Genomic DNA, 15,841 nt, shown 5'->3' on the forward strand with positions numbered 1-15,841 from the left:
GACCAAGCATTCTGTGGTGGGAAGTCAATTGAATAAATTCATATGGAATAAGAGAGAAATTAGTCAGAACACTAAATTAGCTGTATACAAGACAGTGTTCAAACCAGTTTTAACTTATGGATCTGAGAGCTGGGTCAGAAGTAAAACACTTGACCAAAAACTAGAGACCACAGATATGAGAGTCCTGAGAAAGATTATAGGTGTGAACAGATGGCATCAATGGCAATATCATATTAAAAACGAAGATATTAGGAAAGAACTTGACATTGTCAGCATCCAGGAATGCATTAGCAGAGCTAATCTCAGGTGGTATGGTCACTTAAACAGAATGAGAGAGGAAAGATTAGCAAAACAAGTGTTCTCTGCCAGGTTAGCAGCAAAACGACTCAGAGGAAGACCAAGATATAGGTGGATTGATACGGTACAAAGTGCCTTAGACGACAGAAATATAAGATCTGATAATGTTGGAGTCTTGACAAGTAACAGACTGATTTGGAGGAGAATTGTAGATAGGAAATTAATAATGATGTAATTTTTTTTTTTTCATGTAGTATTATCGTATCCTGTACACCCCTTGAGGGTACATGACAGGAATTTGATGATGATGATGAACCAAGTGAAAAATAAACTTTCAACATCTTTCTCTAAATCCAGAGTAATTTATTAAAAAAGGTTGGCACACCATTTGGCAACTCCTATAGGTAGAGATGACCTGCTAATGCTTCTGCCTGGTATCTCCACTTGGGCCTGGCTCCCACTGAAGAGACCTCAATAAAGGTCGAAACTAGTCTGGGTTGTGGCCCTTCCCTTAATGCATAACATTAACCATATCTGCAAGGATATGTGTTTTGCATTATGGGAGATACTGAGATAGGAGTGTTGGTAGCTTGCTCCACCTTTGCAAGGAGTGCTCTGGTGTTGTACCACCTTACCCCAGTCCTTAAGATACTTTCAGGTGCAAACTTTGTTTGCTCACACTTGGATAAAGGATTAAACTAAATTTATTATATGGGACAGCTATGGGTTCGCCCCTTTCTCTCCCCTTAGCCAATTTCTACATAGAACATCTGGAAAAATTAGCTATCAACACAGCCACTCTCAAACCTAGTCTCTGGCTACACTATGTTGATGATGTGTTTGCTATTTGGCCACATGGCCCAGACACATTGAATACATTTTTAGTGCATCTAAATAGCAAGCATCCTAAAATCCACTTTACAATGGAACTAAAAGTCAATGACTATCTACCCTTCCTGGACACACTGATCACACATCTTCCAGAAGGTTCCTTATCATTTTCGGTTTAAAGAAACCCACACATACAGGAAAATACTTACACAAACAATCACACCATCACCCTTCTCAAAAATATGGTATCTTAAAAACACTAACCCATGGAGCTAGAGCAATCTGTTCCAATGACATGGCTCTCACTGCTGAACTTTCTCACCTACGACACACCTTCTTAACCAATGTTTATAATCCCCATAAAATAGATAACATACTAAATGCTACCCAGAAATCTCCTCTATCTACCACAGAAGATTAGAACAAAACTATTTCCATCCTATACATTAAAGGCACATCTGAAAAGATATCTAGGGTGCTTAACAAACACCAACTACGCACAGTATTTAAACCTTATGTAAAATTAGCAACTCTCATCCATTCACCTAAGGACAAATGCACTCCTTTATCACATCCAGGAGTCTATGAAGTGCCCTGTTCTTGCCATCAAGCCTACTACGGACAGACAGGAAGAACTGTGGACATCTGCCTCAGTGAACACAAAAAATATATCCGACACTTTCACTATGGCAAGTCGGGTCTGGCTGACCATGCTTTGGATACCCCTGTACACAGGATCAATTGGAAAGAAACAAAAGTAATGCACAGAAGCTTTCTACAAGTCAGAGAGGTTGTTCCTGGAATCAACAGAAGCCTTAAAACATACTCCAAACCTTAACAAGTGTGGCTGTATAAATCTGCCAAAGATTTGGGAGACAGTCATCTTAAGACCAAATTAATATTTATTACTTTTATTTTATTTCATTTTCTCAAACTTTCTAAGACTATCATTTGGACTACTACTTCAAAACTTTGATTTTTTTTTTTTAACCTAGATGGCGCCATATTAGGACTTTAGGCTTGTGTTGCATGCTGCAATATTACTTTTACTAGCCCCACTGTTACACCGGATTATGGTTGTTTTGCATTTGTAACAAGCTTTGTGTTGTGTGCTCTGAAGATGCTGGATATAATACCAGCGAAATATTAACTTTTAAGTTAATAAATCGTTATTTTATTAATCATCTGTGTTCATATCAAACCGTGAAATCTATTACAAAAATACCTAGTCCTCTTTTGTTTTTTCATCCCTTTGCTACAGTTCAGTTGATAGTTGTATGCAATCTAAATTATATTTCTTGTATTATTATGCACACAGTGGACAAGTTTTTTTGAAACATGAAAAATACGAGGGTCATGAATAAAGTAGTGGCTACATTTGCGCAAAATGTAAAATTGTTTTTTTTTTATCAACTCTATACAATTACATCCCTTCAGTGTAACTCTTGCCATGTTCTGTACCTGTTTCCAAATTTTTAGGAGCTGCTAGATACCATCAGCAGAATGTTACCTGTTGATATCAGTAATAGTGTGATCTACTGCTTGAAAAACCTCTTGCCCATCTTGAAACATAGACCCTTTCATTTTGGGAAACAAGTCGAAGTTGCAAGTACTCATATCCAGTGAATATGGATGATGTTCCAATACTTACCATTGCCACTTGTCCAACATCTCTATTACCAATTGTGACACATGGCATCGAGCATTCATGCAACAAATATGGTGGAGAACTCGTGAAAAAATGTAGTCGCTTTCTCCTTAAAGCTGGATGCAAATGGTGCTCCAGAAACCATCAGTAGTACTGTGTGCTAACAGTTTGCCCTTCTGGCACAGCATGAAGAAGAATGACATTTTATCATTGTAAGCATTTGCCCAAGTTTCATGAATGGCTGTGATTTCAGGAATGCATCTCCCCCTTTTTGTATCATTCCAGATGGAGACCAGCAGCCCTGTACCTGTGTCATTTTTGCATCTCCTTCAAGTGATGTGGAACCCACTGAGCTGAAATTTTGCACATTCTGAGCTTCTCTTTTAGGATGTGCCAAGCACTTCACTGGTTTATCCCAGTTTTCTGGGTCAACTAGCGTACAAACCATTACCATTGCCAATCAACTGCGAGGAGTCCCTGAACAAGCTCAACATGTTCATCTGAAATGATGAGTCATCCTGCATGGCAATTATCATCTGGGTGATCTCACCCAACACAAAATGCACTGACCCATCTTGTGACAGTCCAGTATTGTAAGAATTGCGCCCAAGGCCACAATAACAATCGTTCACAGTTTTACTTCATGCAACCTGGACCTTGATCTAGGATCGTTGTTCTAATTTTGTGAACTCACCTTAGAGTGTTGCACACTGAGATGCTGAGTTTAAACCACTTCTCCACACAAGGACACATGTTAGAATGGGCTGTGTCACCTTGTGCACATGTACAGTACATACAACTAGCTCCCCTCTATCTGTCAAGAGTAACATCTGGGTTACCAATTACTATATCTCCTGACAGTGTTGCCACTACTTTGTTTACATCCCTCGTAAAATGTGGCAAAATTTTTATCACAAATTACAAGGTTTTTATAGTGAAACAACTGCAGATGGGAACACTAAGAACAAGAAACTGTGATGGTGCTGTTGGCATTTATGACCTATTATGAAGTGGGTAGCCATAAGTCTCAACTGATAAATTCCATAAGCAGAAAGCTGAGCAGTTAATCAGAACAGATCAGTAAATAAATCAGATCTCACTAGCACTGAAATTGAATGTTGAATGAGTCAGCCAAATCATTACTGAATTGGGCTACAATAAAATGCCCACATTGATGCAGCATCAGTTGACATGGAATGAAATAGACGTGACCAGAACAAAAGCATCTGGTCCCTTAGTCAGTTGCACTCAGTCTCTCATCATAAACCAACATTGTACATTTCCAAGGCTACTTCATCCCCTTTAAATCCCAGTGACCAGATCTGAGAAATCCAGATGTGGTCTGACCAATGCTTTATACAGTGGGACCACCACCATTTTTTACCTGTGGTCAGTGATCTCCTTAATATTCCTTCACTTCTCTGAAATGTTTTCACAATATGTCCTCTGAACTTTAAATTTTTGTCTACACTCACCCCAAAATGTGGTTACCTTGGGACAATTATTGATGCTGGCTTGCATAAATAACATTTCCCTGGACATGTCCAGTTCAATCTTACCCTCCAGCTCTCCAGAAACTTGTCCCGCACAACTTTCATTAAACAACCAAGTTGATGATACTGTCACTAGTTCCTCTGCCTTACTGCCATTTAGATTCAGCATACAGTTACTTCACCATCTTTATCCCTCTAGGAATAAAGCCTGCTTTATCAGCATGGAATATAAAGCAGTCATTAAATAGCTTAACTTTGTCATCTGCCTTGGTCATCTGAGTCTCATCATCTCCATCCAGCAAGGTAATCTGTCCACAATCATTATTCTTCCCACTCACAACACAGTAAAAAAAAAACTCCTTGGGATTTTTCTTGGATTGCTGTACTAGTCTTCTTAGGCAACACATAGCTACATTGCCCTACAGCTGTGAGAAGTGGATGAGGGCTACCGCACCAAGGACTGATGTGGTTGAAGAAGCAAGCCCAGCAGGTGGAGAGAATGTTGTGAGTGGGAACATTGAATGTTGAAAGCATGACTGGAAGGGGAAGAGAGGTGTCAGACATGATGCAGAAGAGGAAGTTGGACATTTTATGTGTGAGAAAAGGTGAAGGAACTGGGAGATGGATATAAATTGTTCTACTCTGGAGCGAATAAAGAGGGAAGAAATGGTGTTGGAATTGTGTGACAGAATGAAGGGCGACAGGAATATGCAAATGAAACTGGGTCTTGGAGAAGAGCAAGTGGTCATCTTATGTGTATATGCCCTGCAAGCTGACTGTATAGTAGAGAAGGATGATGAGTTCTGGAATGTGCTAGATGAAGAAATGAGGGAACTGGAAGAATATGAGATTGTGATTGTCGGAGGAGACTTGAACGGACACATAGGAAGGCAGAATAGGGACTGTGAAAGGGTGCATGGTGGCCATGGAGTGGGAATGATGAACCAGGAAGGAGAGAGGATTGTGGACTTTGTAGTACTGTTTGATCTGGCAATTGTGAACTCATTTTTCTGCAAGAGAGGAAGAACATTTGATAACATTTAGAAGTGGTAATAGCAGTTTACAGATTGACTACATTTTGACTAGAAGAAAACATCTTAAGGAAGTGACAAATTGTAAGGTAATCCTAACAGATCAAGTGGCACAGCAACACTGGCTGCTGTGCGCAGACTTTAAAATAAGGTCGAAGATAAGAACCTTTGGAAGCCATGGGATGAAGATAATTGAGTGGTTTCACTTAAAAGAAGAGAGCGTGAGGAACCATTTTAGGGAGAGGGTGTTACAGAGGATTTTGGATGGACTAGAAAGTGTACAAGATTGGTGGAGACATAATTCAAAAGCAATTCTGAGCTGTGTGCAATCGAGGTGCATGGTGAAGCATCTGGAAAGATTAGAGAACAGAAGGAGGGTTGTGGTGGAATAATAATGTACAAGAAGCAGTGACAGCTAAGAGGAAGGCAAAGCAGAAGTGGGAGATAAGTCAAGAGTGGAAGAGAACAGAGAGAGAAAGCGAGGAGCCAAGAGAGTTGTTGTGCAGGCAAAGGCCATGGCATATCAAGATCTTTATGATCAATTAGAAACAAAGGAAGGACAGAGAAAAATTTATCTTTTAGCAAAATCTAGAAATAAGCATCAAAGGACATCTTACATGTGAGGCAGATCAAAGACGCTGGAGGAAGAGTATTAAGGAGGGATGTGGATATAAGAAACAGATGGAGAATATACGTTGAAGGACTTTTGAATGAGGAAAATGCAAGGACTCGCAGAGAAGATGGGCAGCCTTATGATGGGATGGTGCAGAACATCAGTAGAGTGGAAGTGAAGGAAGCAATGAAGAGGATGAAGAATGGAAAATTGGTGGGCCCTGACAGGATCCCAGTGGAGGCATGGAAGGAACTGGGAAAAGAGGGAATTACCTACTGTGGGACCTGTTCATAAAAGTTTGCCAAAGAAAAATATACCTGAGGAGTGGAAGGAAAGTACTCTTGTCCCCATCCAAAAGGATAAAAGGGATGCACAAAACTGTAAGAATTACAGAGGAATAAAGTTGATATCCCACACAATGAAAGTCCTAGAAAGGGTTCTAGGGCTTGGAAGATTGAGGAAGGAGGTGGAGATTGCAACGGAGCAATTTGGCTTCATGCCTGGTCGATCGATGACAGATTCTATCTTTGGGTTATGGCAGATGATGGAAAAGTTTCGAGAAAAACAACTGCAGCTACATCTGGTGTTTATTGATCTGGTGAAAGCATATGATTGAGTGTCAAGACAAGAAGTCTGGAGGTGTCTGAGGGAGAAGTAGGTACCAGAGAAATATGTCAGGTTGGTGTAGATGTACAGAAATGTGAGATGAGTTCGGACCTGCCTGGGACAGACAGACAAAGTTTTCAAGTGACAGTTGGCTTACATCAAGGGTCAGCATTAAGTCCATTCCTGTTTAATATTGTGATGGAGGAGGTGAGAGAAGATGCGCCTTGGACAATGTTGTATGTGGATGACATCTTGCTGTGTGCAGAATCAAGAGAAGAAGTGGCAGCTGAACTGGAAAGATGGAGACTGAGACATGAGACTGAGCAGAAGTAAGACAGAGTATATGTGTTGCAAAGTGGATGGCAGCCAGGAGACAGATCTGGAGGGAAATGTCATCAGGAAGGTTAGGGACTTTAGATACTTAGGTTCAACAGTGGAAGAGGATGGAGAGGCTGAGAAGGAATTGGGATGCATATACAAGTAGGTTGGAGAAACTGAAGAGAGATGGTTGGAGTGCTCTGCGATAAGAGGATGCCGATCAATCTAAAGGCAAAATCTATAGGACAGTAGTGAGGCCAGCTATGATGTATGCTATGGAAACTGTGGCCCTGAGGAAAAATGACATCAGCAGGATAGCGGTAGCAGAGATGAGAATGCTTAGGTGAATGTGTGGTGTGTGACCAGAAAGGATCATCTGAGAAATGACTGCGAGGGGAATGGTGAAAGTTACAAATTTAGCAGCAAAGATACGGGAGGCAAGGTTGAGAGGGTTTGGTCCTTTGAGGAGGAGGGAGGATGAATATGTGGGAAGAAAGGTCATGCATATGGATGTGCAGTGGAGGAGGAAGCACAGGCACCCAAAGAAGAGATGGAGGGAGCTGGTTGAGGAGGACTTGAGAATGAAGAACTTGGTTGTGGTTACAGCCCAAGACAGGAGGATGTGGAGGAGACTCACCACAAACAGCGACTCTACTTAAGTGGGACAAGCTGCAGACTAAGAAGTTGTAATAGTCTTCTCTTGTATTCTTTTTTTTTCACTAGTCACTTTCCTGTCCTGAGTTATATTCCTCATGCAACTGTTCTTCAACTCACTCTTTATACGTCTTCCATAATCTCTTTTTCTTCTGCAATTCCTGTTTTATTTCTCTAGTCATCCATTTGACTCAAAATAATTTAATCTTCTTCTTCACTCAAGGTATACCATCTGCCATAGCTGTCAACAATTTTTTCTTAAGTATCTCCCATGCACTACTGACCGATCTTTCTTCAGATTCTTTCATCCATTGTAGGGCTGCAAGTTGGTTTCTAAGTCTGTGATAGTTGCCTGCCTTGTAATTACACATAAATTCCTTTGTGTGACAAAGGAATTTATTCAGACATCTGTCTTGATGCCGTTACACACCTGTTCATCCTCCAAGTCAGGACTACATGGTCGCTCTCAACAACTAGGTGTCAGTATGACACCTCGGTTACATTCAGATCCTGTGATGGTATAACCAAGTGTTACTTCCACCACATGCTGTCTAAAATGATTGTTCATCCCTTTACTGTCCCCCCAAGAAACTTCCCTTTCCAAGAGAAGTTTTTTGGGGGACAGTAAAGTGTTTTACACCAAGACTGTATGGTGAAGGGAATGAAAATAAATTTGCAAAGTTGAAACAGTGAATTAATCTTGTTTATGCCAAGGAATAGCCATAACTTTTGTATTATTTCATTGAAAGCTGTGTGGAAGTGTATTCCTTCATATTATTATTATTATTTCACACCTCCAGGGAGTCCAAGACTCATACAGGGAGGACACTCACTCTACAACTCTCCGTCTCCATCACTCAACCTCATCCACCAAACTGCATCATCTACACCAATGCCATCTACTGTCCACCACCACTAGTATTTTCATAGACAATCGCAAACATCCATGCCCACGACAGGATTCGAACCTACGAGCCTTTTGGGTGGAGAGCTGATATGCTAACCACTCGGCCAACCAGGCCGGAATAATTAGTGCCAGCAGCACCTAGGGTTCCCAGGTGGTTACCCTCCCAAGTACTAACTGGGCTCAGGTTTGTTTAACTTCAGTGATCAGATGAGAACTGGTGTTTTCAAACCGATCTGGCTGTTGACATATGCTATTGAACAAAAAATTTGAATAGAGAAAATGTATTGAAAGGAAGAGAAATTATTATGCTGAGAAATTATGAATGTAAATAGAGACTTCAAACTATCTTGTGTTTTTTTATTTCACAGATGTCATCCTCTTTTGGGTATGTAGCTTTGGTAGTAGATGTATTTTATTGAGAATGTCTGTGCGGTTAGCCTAGTGGCTATGCACTTTGCAACCATATGTCTAGGGAAGGAGTGTCCTAGGTTCGATTCCCGTCAATGATGCGAGGAGCTTAAGGATCTTCTTCAGCCATAGACAAGTTAGTCTGGTCTTGGGCGTGGACAGCAGAGTTTTTTCTGCCAGTTTATCTGGTGTTTTTCATCCCACAAGCAGGCAAACTAGCCCCATGAACACATACGGATTACAGTCAGGAATACTGACCCAGCCATAGGCTTGATTCGTCAGCTATGCCAGTTCCGGAGCCCAGATAAAATTTGTGTGTGTGGGGGGACTGAGATGGTGCTGTACCTCCTCGTAAGGGGGACTCACGGCCATTGTACCATCATACGATTATTATTATTGAGAATATCCCTCACAATAATTTTTAGTTTTTATTATATTATTTTCTTTGAGAGTAGTGTTGCGCTCTTCCCATGGAATGAAAATTATTTTTTGAAATGTAAGTATGGTAACAGCATTTAAATGTTAATAAAAATAAAAGAAATACAACTCATATCACATAATTTAATCTTTAAGGGTAAAATTTATCACTGGGTGTTGAAGACAGCTTCAGTACAGAAATGGAACAGCATAATATACAAATAACAAAAAGGATTCTAAAAACTGCTGCAAGAGGTAACAAAATGGTCAACAAATTCCTAATTAGGAAAGTTTAGCAGATTGAAAAAGTACTGTCTTTCATAAAGGAAATAAATGTAGACTAGTAGATCTATTTAGTTTGAACAAGGAAGTAATGTTTCTTATAAAGATGTATCATAAGGAATCTGCATTACGTAGGATTTAAATTTTATTCCAAAGGATTCTATGCCTAGTAGAGATGGCATGTTCAGCAAGGCAAGATTTTTCAGGCTTGAGATTCTTGGTGCAAGATTTATGTTTCTCATGATGAACAGATCTTCATCATGAGAAACATGAAAGCAGATCTTCCAGAATGTTCAAAATATGGCATGCACATGAACAAGGAATCTGGTAGACACCTGAAAAATTAAATAGAAGAAGAAGCTTGTCTTTTGGTAAAGAGAGAAAAAGTTGGAGATTTTTCTTATAAAACAAAATGTCACATAGATGTTCAGAAGCTTTAAAATTTGTGCAGTATATTCCAATATTCCTTTCACAGTAAGGCAGTTGAATTTGAGTAATTTCTTCTTAAGCAGAAGAGCCAAGAATTATTTAGCTGTTGAAAGCGTTCTAATAAAGGCTTCACTGAAAACATTTCACAAGGAGGTCGACTTTATGTAATGCAGTTCTTTAGGTAGTAAGTCATCTGTAAAACATATAGTATGGGCACAATGTATTAAACATCTTGAAATAGTCATAAAGCTTTTAACAGCTATAAAATTCTAACCTCTTCTGCTGCCTTATGTGAAAGGAATATTTGAATGTATAAAAATTTTAAAGCCTCTCAACAACCATGTGGCATTTTGCGCTATCCAAAAAAAAAAAAAAAAAATCACTGTCTTTTCTCTCTTCATCAAAAGACAAGCTTTCCCTGCTTAATTTTTCAGGTGTTTGCCAGATTCCTTGCTGCTGTAGTTTGTCACATTTTGAACAATCTGGAAAATAGGATATCATCATTATTATTATTATTATGGGCAACTCCAAGGAGTCGATAGACTCATCAAAGGAAGCCCTAACATCATGTCAAGAAAACTATTCAACATTCACACAGTATCTATCATACCTCACCTTGAACCATTCACAGTCATGGCACCCACAACAGACTCTGGCAGCTTATTCCAATCATTCATCACTCTCCAAGTAAAAAACCTAGCTCTAACACCCTTGCTAACCACACTCTTGCCCAGCTTCCATGTATGGCCCCTTGTCCTCCACCACCAGTCCTATTCTCAAAAATATCTTTTGAATTAATCTTATAGAAACCCTTCAGTAATTTGAATGTCTCAATCATATCACCCCTTTTCTGCCTATCAACCAATTTCTGCAATCCACAAATCTTCAACCTGTTCTCATAAGGTTCATTCCATAGACCTGCTGTCATCTTGATCACTCGTCTCTGGATCCTCTCCACCTCCTCCCCATCAAGAAGAAACCCTAGACTACTGTGCCCAGATATGGGCACAGTAGTCTAGATGGGGTCTTATCAAGGGTTGATACAGAGGAACAATAACCTGTTTGTCTCTGCTTGTTAAAGTATTTTTCAGCAACCAAGTGATTTGATGAGCTGATTTAGCCACTTTTGTGATGTGCTCCCTAAACTTCAACTCTCTATCCACCAACACTCCCAAATCCCTGGCCTCATCAATCTCCTGGCGTACGGTTCCACCATTGTGATATACTGCTGCTAATCTTTTCACCCCAAAATGCATAACCTTACACTTTGCCACATTAAATTGACATCATTCTCCTTAGCCCAGTCCTCCAAACTATCCAAATCATCCTGCAAAATTTTGACATCCTGTGCACTCACTATTGCTCTACCCAACTTTGCATCATCAGCAAACAAATGAACACTTCCTCTCAGATCCTTTCCTATATCGTTAGTGAACAAATTGAACAGTAGTGGTCCAAGAACAGAACCCTGCGGCACACCACTAGTCACAAGCCGTCTTTTGGACTCTAGTCCTCAATAAACCACTCTCTGATATCTCTCCATCAACCACCCTCCTATCCATCTCACCAACATTATATCCATCCCCATATGCTGCAGTTTACTGGTTAGAATTCCATGTGGTATCCTGTCAAAGGCCTTAGCAAGGTCCAGTAGAATTACTGTAAACCCATTACCCTTATCCAGATCAGCAGTCACTGTGTTATAAAAAGTGAGCAAGTTACTGAGGCATGATCTACCCTTCACAAAACCATGCTGTTCCCCATACAGTATCCTATTTTCATCTATCCAATTCTGTATTTTCCTCTTGACTACTTTCTCCAAGACCTTGACAACAATTCCTGATATGCTGATCGGTCAGTAATTTACAATAGCAGTCTTGGAACCTCCTTTATGCAGTGGAACTATTTTCTCCTCTTTCCACCCCCTCGGGAATAACCCAGACCCGAGACTCAAATTAAACAAAATGGTCAAGAGCACTGACAATTCTTTAGCCGCTTCAACTACGACATGAACTGGTATACCATCCAATCCCACAGATGTATTGACATTGAGGTTTTGTAATAGTTATTCACTTCCACTTCATTCACCACAATTCCCGTATAAGCTATTGGTTCATTCATTCCTGCAATGTCACCACTTGGATGATATACTCTTGCAAAGTGCTTGTGCAGTAATTCCACTGTATCAACTGATTCGGTTACCTCCCTACCATCAGTATTCTTTAAAATCATTCTGCCATATACATTTCTTCTTTTACTTGCAACATATCGAAAAAACTGTTTGGGATTCTCTTTAGCCTGTATGGCTAATGTTCTTTCTTAATTCGCTTTTGCTTTTCTTACCACACTTGTTACCCTTTTGGCCTGTGCTTTATACCATTCATGTGCCTGTCGGTCACCTTTCTCCTTGAATTCCCTCCACAGTTGTTTCTTTTTTTGTAGCTCAAGCTTAATGGTGTTATTCATCCATTTAACCCCTACTTGATTTATTATTCGGACTCTAGGTATACAGTCAGCCAGTTGTCTCCCGCAAACACCTCTTAACTGCCTCCCATGCACTGTGCCCATCCAGCCCTTGCAGTTTTATATGCCATGGCACTGAACCAATCAAACTCCTAAGCTTGTCATACTTACCAGCCCAATAATTCCACATGTACCCTGTCTTAATTGTAAATTCCACACCTTTAGCCACCTCCCAAGTCAAGACCCTATGATCACTCTCACCAATTGGTGGCAACGTGGTCATTCGTTACAGCCAAATTCTCAGATGTAATTACTAAGTCAATCACTCTCTGACCCCTAGTATTTTCCATTACATGCTGTCGCAGATAGTTCTACTTTAATAACTGCATAAAATCCAATTCCTTCCTCCCATGTGTTCTCTCCTCCTTGAAATCAATGTTACCATAGTTGAAATCTCTCATAATAATTACCCTCCTTCCACTCATTTCTTCTATTTGCTTATGCATGCTATTTCCACCATCTATAGCAGCACCCACAGCATTCTCCTTTCACTCCTGAACACACCATACCCCTCACATTCAATCCCACTAGCTATATCATCTTCTGTCAGCCATCTTTCACTTATGCCAATAACCTGTGGCCTGAAAGTGCAACCAAAGTCAGAAATGCTTCTTTCTTGTTCCTAATACTTCTGGCATTAGTATATATGAATTGCAGAAGCCCATTTGTCCCACCCCTATTTTGATGCTTTATACTATCTCATTCTGATTTGTTGTCTTTCGTACTCGCCTAGGCATATTACACACATTCATACACTCTACTGTCTCCCTAAAGTCTGCATATCTACTCCCCCCCCCCAGTAACTCTAGTTTCCCTGATTCTGCACATCCACTTCGTTCAACAACACCTTTTCAAGTCTCTGTACTCCAAATCCATTCAAATGTAAACCATCCATCTTATATAAATCCTTTCGTCCATTGAACTCACTCCACACATCCACAAATTCCACACCACTTCTCCTGCATAATCCATGCATAAAGTTATTAGCAATTTCGGCTCTCCTTCTATACTCCTCACAGTCATACCACAGCAACAGACTTACCATCCTAACTCTCTCACTCTTCTCTTTTGCTACCTCAAGTAATTCCTTCAAATCCTCTCTTATAGCCATTTTGTCTCCTTTCAAATCATTTGTTCCTGCTACTACTACTACTATCAATTATTTCACCCTCTGCTTTTGCATTCTAATTGACTCACTTTAAGGGTCAAAGCTATATAGCTGAGAGGAGACCTCCACATAGCCTTTAAAGGAATGCAGAGAACCGACCAGGGCTTCTGACCTAATGTCCAATCCTCACCTTCTCGTGGTGCACCCTGTTGGGTAACTACTTGGATACTGAACGAACGAGGATGGGCTGGCAATTTGAGATTTAGCCGACCAAATTGTATTCTTATTGGTTAAACCAAAATAAAAAATGATGGTACAACATGACAAAATTTCATGCCGGCTGGGGAGTCGCCCGGTTAAACTAGGTCCCCCCCTGTTGTTTTCACCAGGGAACCAGGGCAAACAGCGAAAAGTCAGCTACTGGAACAAATCTGAAAATAAACCCCAACTCAACATCATAGAGTTAAAGATCGGTACTATCAACGTAAGAAGCCTGATCAAAAATTCCTGTCAGATAAGTCAGCTTGTGCTCTTAGCGAATATGGAGACAAATGCAAGAAAGCTAAACAGTGTGTAAAACTAGCTAAACAAAAGTCATGGGAGGACTTTGGCAAGAATATAGAAAATAAATATCAAGTAGGTGGCAAAATATTCTGGAGGTTTTTGAAGAAGCTTAGGAATGGAGGAAAGAGTTCTGTAAAAGGAGTTAGAGATGATAAAGGTGACATGAAAACGGGAGAAAAAGATATCCTTGAAGTATGGAGTAATTACTTTGAAAAACTGCTAAATGAAACAAGCAGTGATGACAGCACAGTGATAAAAAAAACACTGACCAGGCATGTAGTTAGGAATACATATCCATACTTGAAGTAGAAAAAGCCATCAAAGGCTTGAAATGTGGAAAGGCAGCAGGAGTAGATGATATTCGACCAGAAATGCTGAAGTATGGTGGTATAAGAGTCTTACAGTGGCTGCACTGCATAGTTCAGAAAGCCTGGACAGAGGGACGAATTCTTTATGATTGGAGTAAAGCTCTCATAGTATCCGTATATAAAAAGGGAAATAAAACTGCATGTGAGAATTACAAAGGTATTTCCCTACTGAGTGTTCCTGGCAAGATCTATGCAAGTATACTTGAGAAACGGTTGAGAAGAATTGTGGAAGAAAAAGCTTGGTGAAGAACAATCTGGATTCAGGCCAAATAGAAGCTGTCAGGATCAGATCTTCACTTTACAACAAATAGTCGAGAAACCATGGGAATTCTGTATTTAAGTTTTGTCGATTTGGAAAAGGCATATGACAAGGTGCCAAGAGAGAAGCTATTCAATATGCTGCAGTTATATGGTGTCAGTGGGGCATTATATCAAGCAATACTTAGTCTTTATTTGAGTTGTAAGTCAGCAATTAGAATTGAAGAAAGTACAAGAAGATGGTTTAATGTTAAATCTGGTGTGAGACAAGGATGTACGTTATCCCCTCTGTTATTCATTATCTATATGGATCACATTATGAAGGAAAGTGGTATTAAACATGATATCAAAATTGCAGATGTTAATGTCAGCCCTTTGCTTTATGCGGATGATGTTCTTCTAAATAAATCCGCTACAAGTCTGCAAGGTTCTCTGACTAAATTGAATAGCTGTTGTAATAGTTATGGTATGAAGGTCAGCAGTAAAAAGACAAAGACAATGATAATAGGCAGAATCATTGAAAATGTCAATTGTGTTGTGAATGGAGAACCTGTGGAACAAGTAAAACATTTCAGCTACTTAGGCACAATTTTTAGTGAAGATGGTAAATTAAATATAGAAATAGACAACAGAATCAGCAAAGATAGTATGGTGGGAAGTCAATTGAATAAATTCATATGGAATAAGAGAGAAATTAGTCAGAACACTAAATTAGCTGTATACAAGACAGTGTTCAAACCAGTTTTAACTTATGGATCTGAGAGCTGGGTCAGAAGTAAAACACTTGACCAAAAACTAGAGACCACAGATATGAGAGTCCTGAGAAAGGTTATAGGCATGAACAGATGGCATCAATGGCAATATCATATTAAAAATGAGGATATTAGGAAAGAACTTGACATTGTGATCATCGAGGAATGCATTAGCAGAGCTAATCTCAGGTGGTATGGTCATTTAAACAGAATGGGCGAGGAATGATTAGCAAAACAAGTGTTCCCTGCCAGGTTGGCAGGAAAATGACCCAGAGGAAGACCAAGATATAGGTGGATTGATACTGTACAAAGTGCCTTAGACGATAGAAATATA

At 39.8% G+C, this 15,841-nt stretch overlaps 1 protein-coding gene and 1 non-coding gene across 4 annotated transcripts in view; one reads left to right on the plus strand and one right to left on the minus strand.

Moving 5' to 3' along the window:
* The window catches only part of LOC150092739 (C2 domain-containing protein 5), a 615,319-nt gene that overhangs the window by 218,966 nt on the left and 380,512 nt on the right, over nucleotides 1-15,841 (plus strand). The gene's annotated exons all lie outside the window — the stretch shown is intronic.
* Nucleotides 8,525-8,643, minus strand: LOC150092740 (5S ribosomal RNA). Its single transcript, XR_016550551.1, has one exon. It is a non-coding gene; the product is annotated as a 5S ribosomal RNA (ribosomal RNA).

Source organism: Typopeltis vanoorti, chromosome 25, assembly GCF_054136105.1.
Source record: "Typopeltis vanoorti isolate ZY-2024b chromosome 25, IOZ_Tvanoo_1.0, whole genome shotgun sequence".
NCBI classification, from domain to species: domain Eukaryota; kingdom Metazoa; phylum Arthropoda; class Arachnida; order Uropygi; family Thelyphonidae; genus Typopeltis; species Typopeltis vanoorti.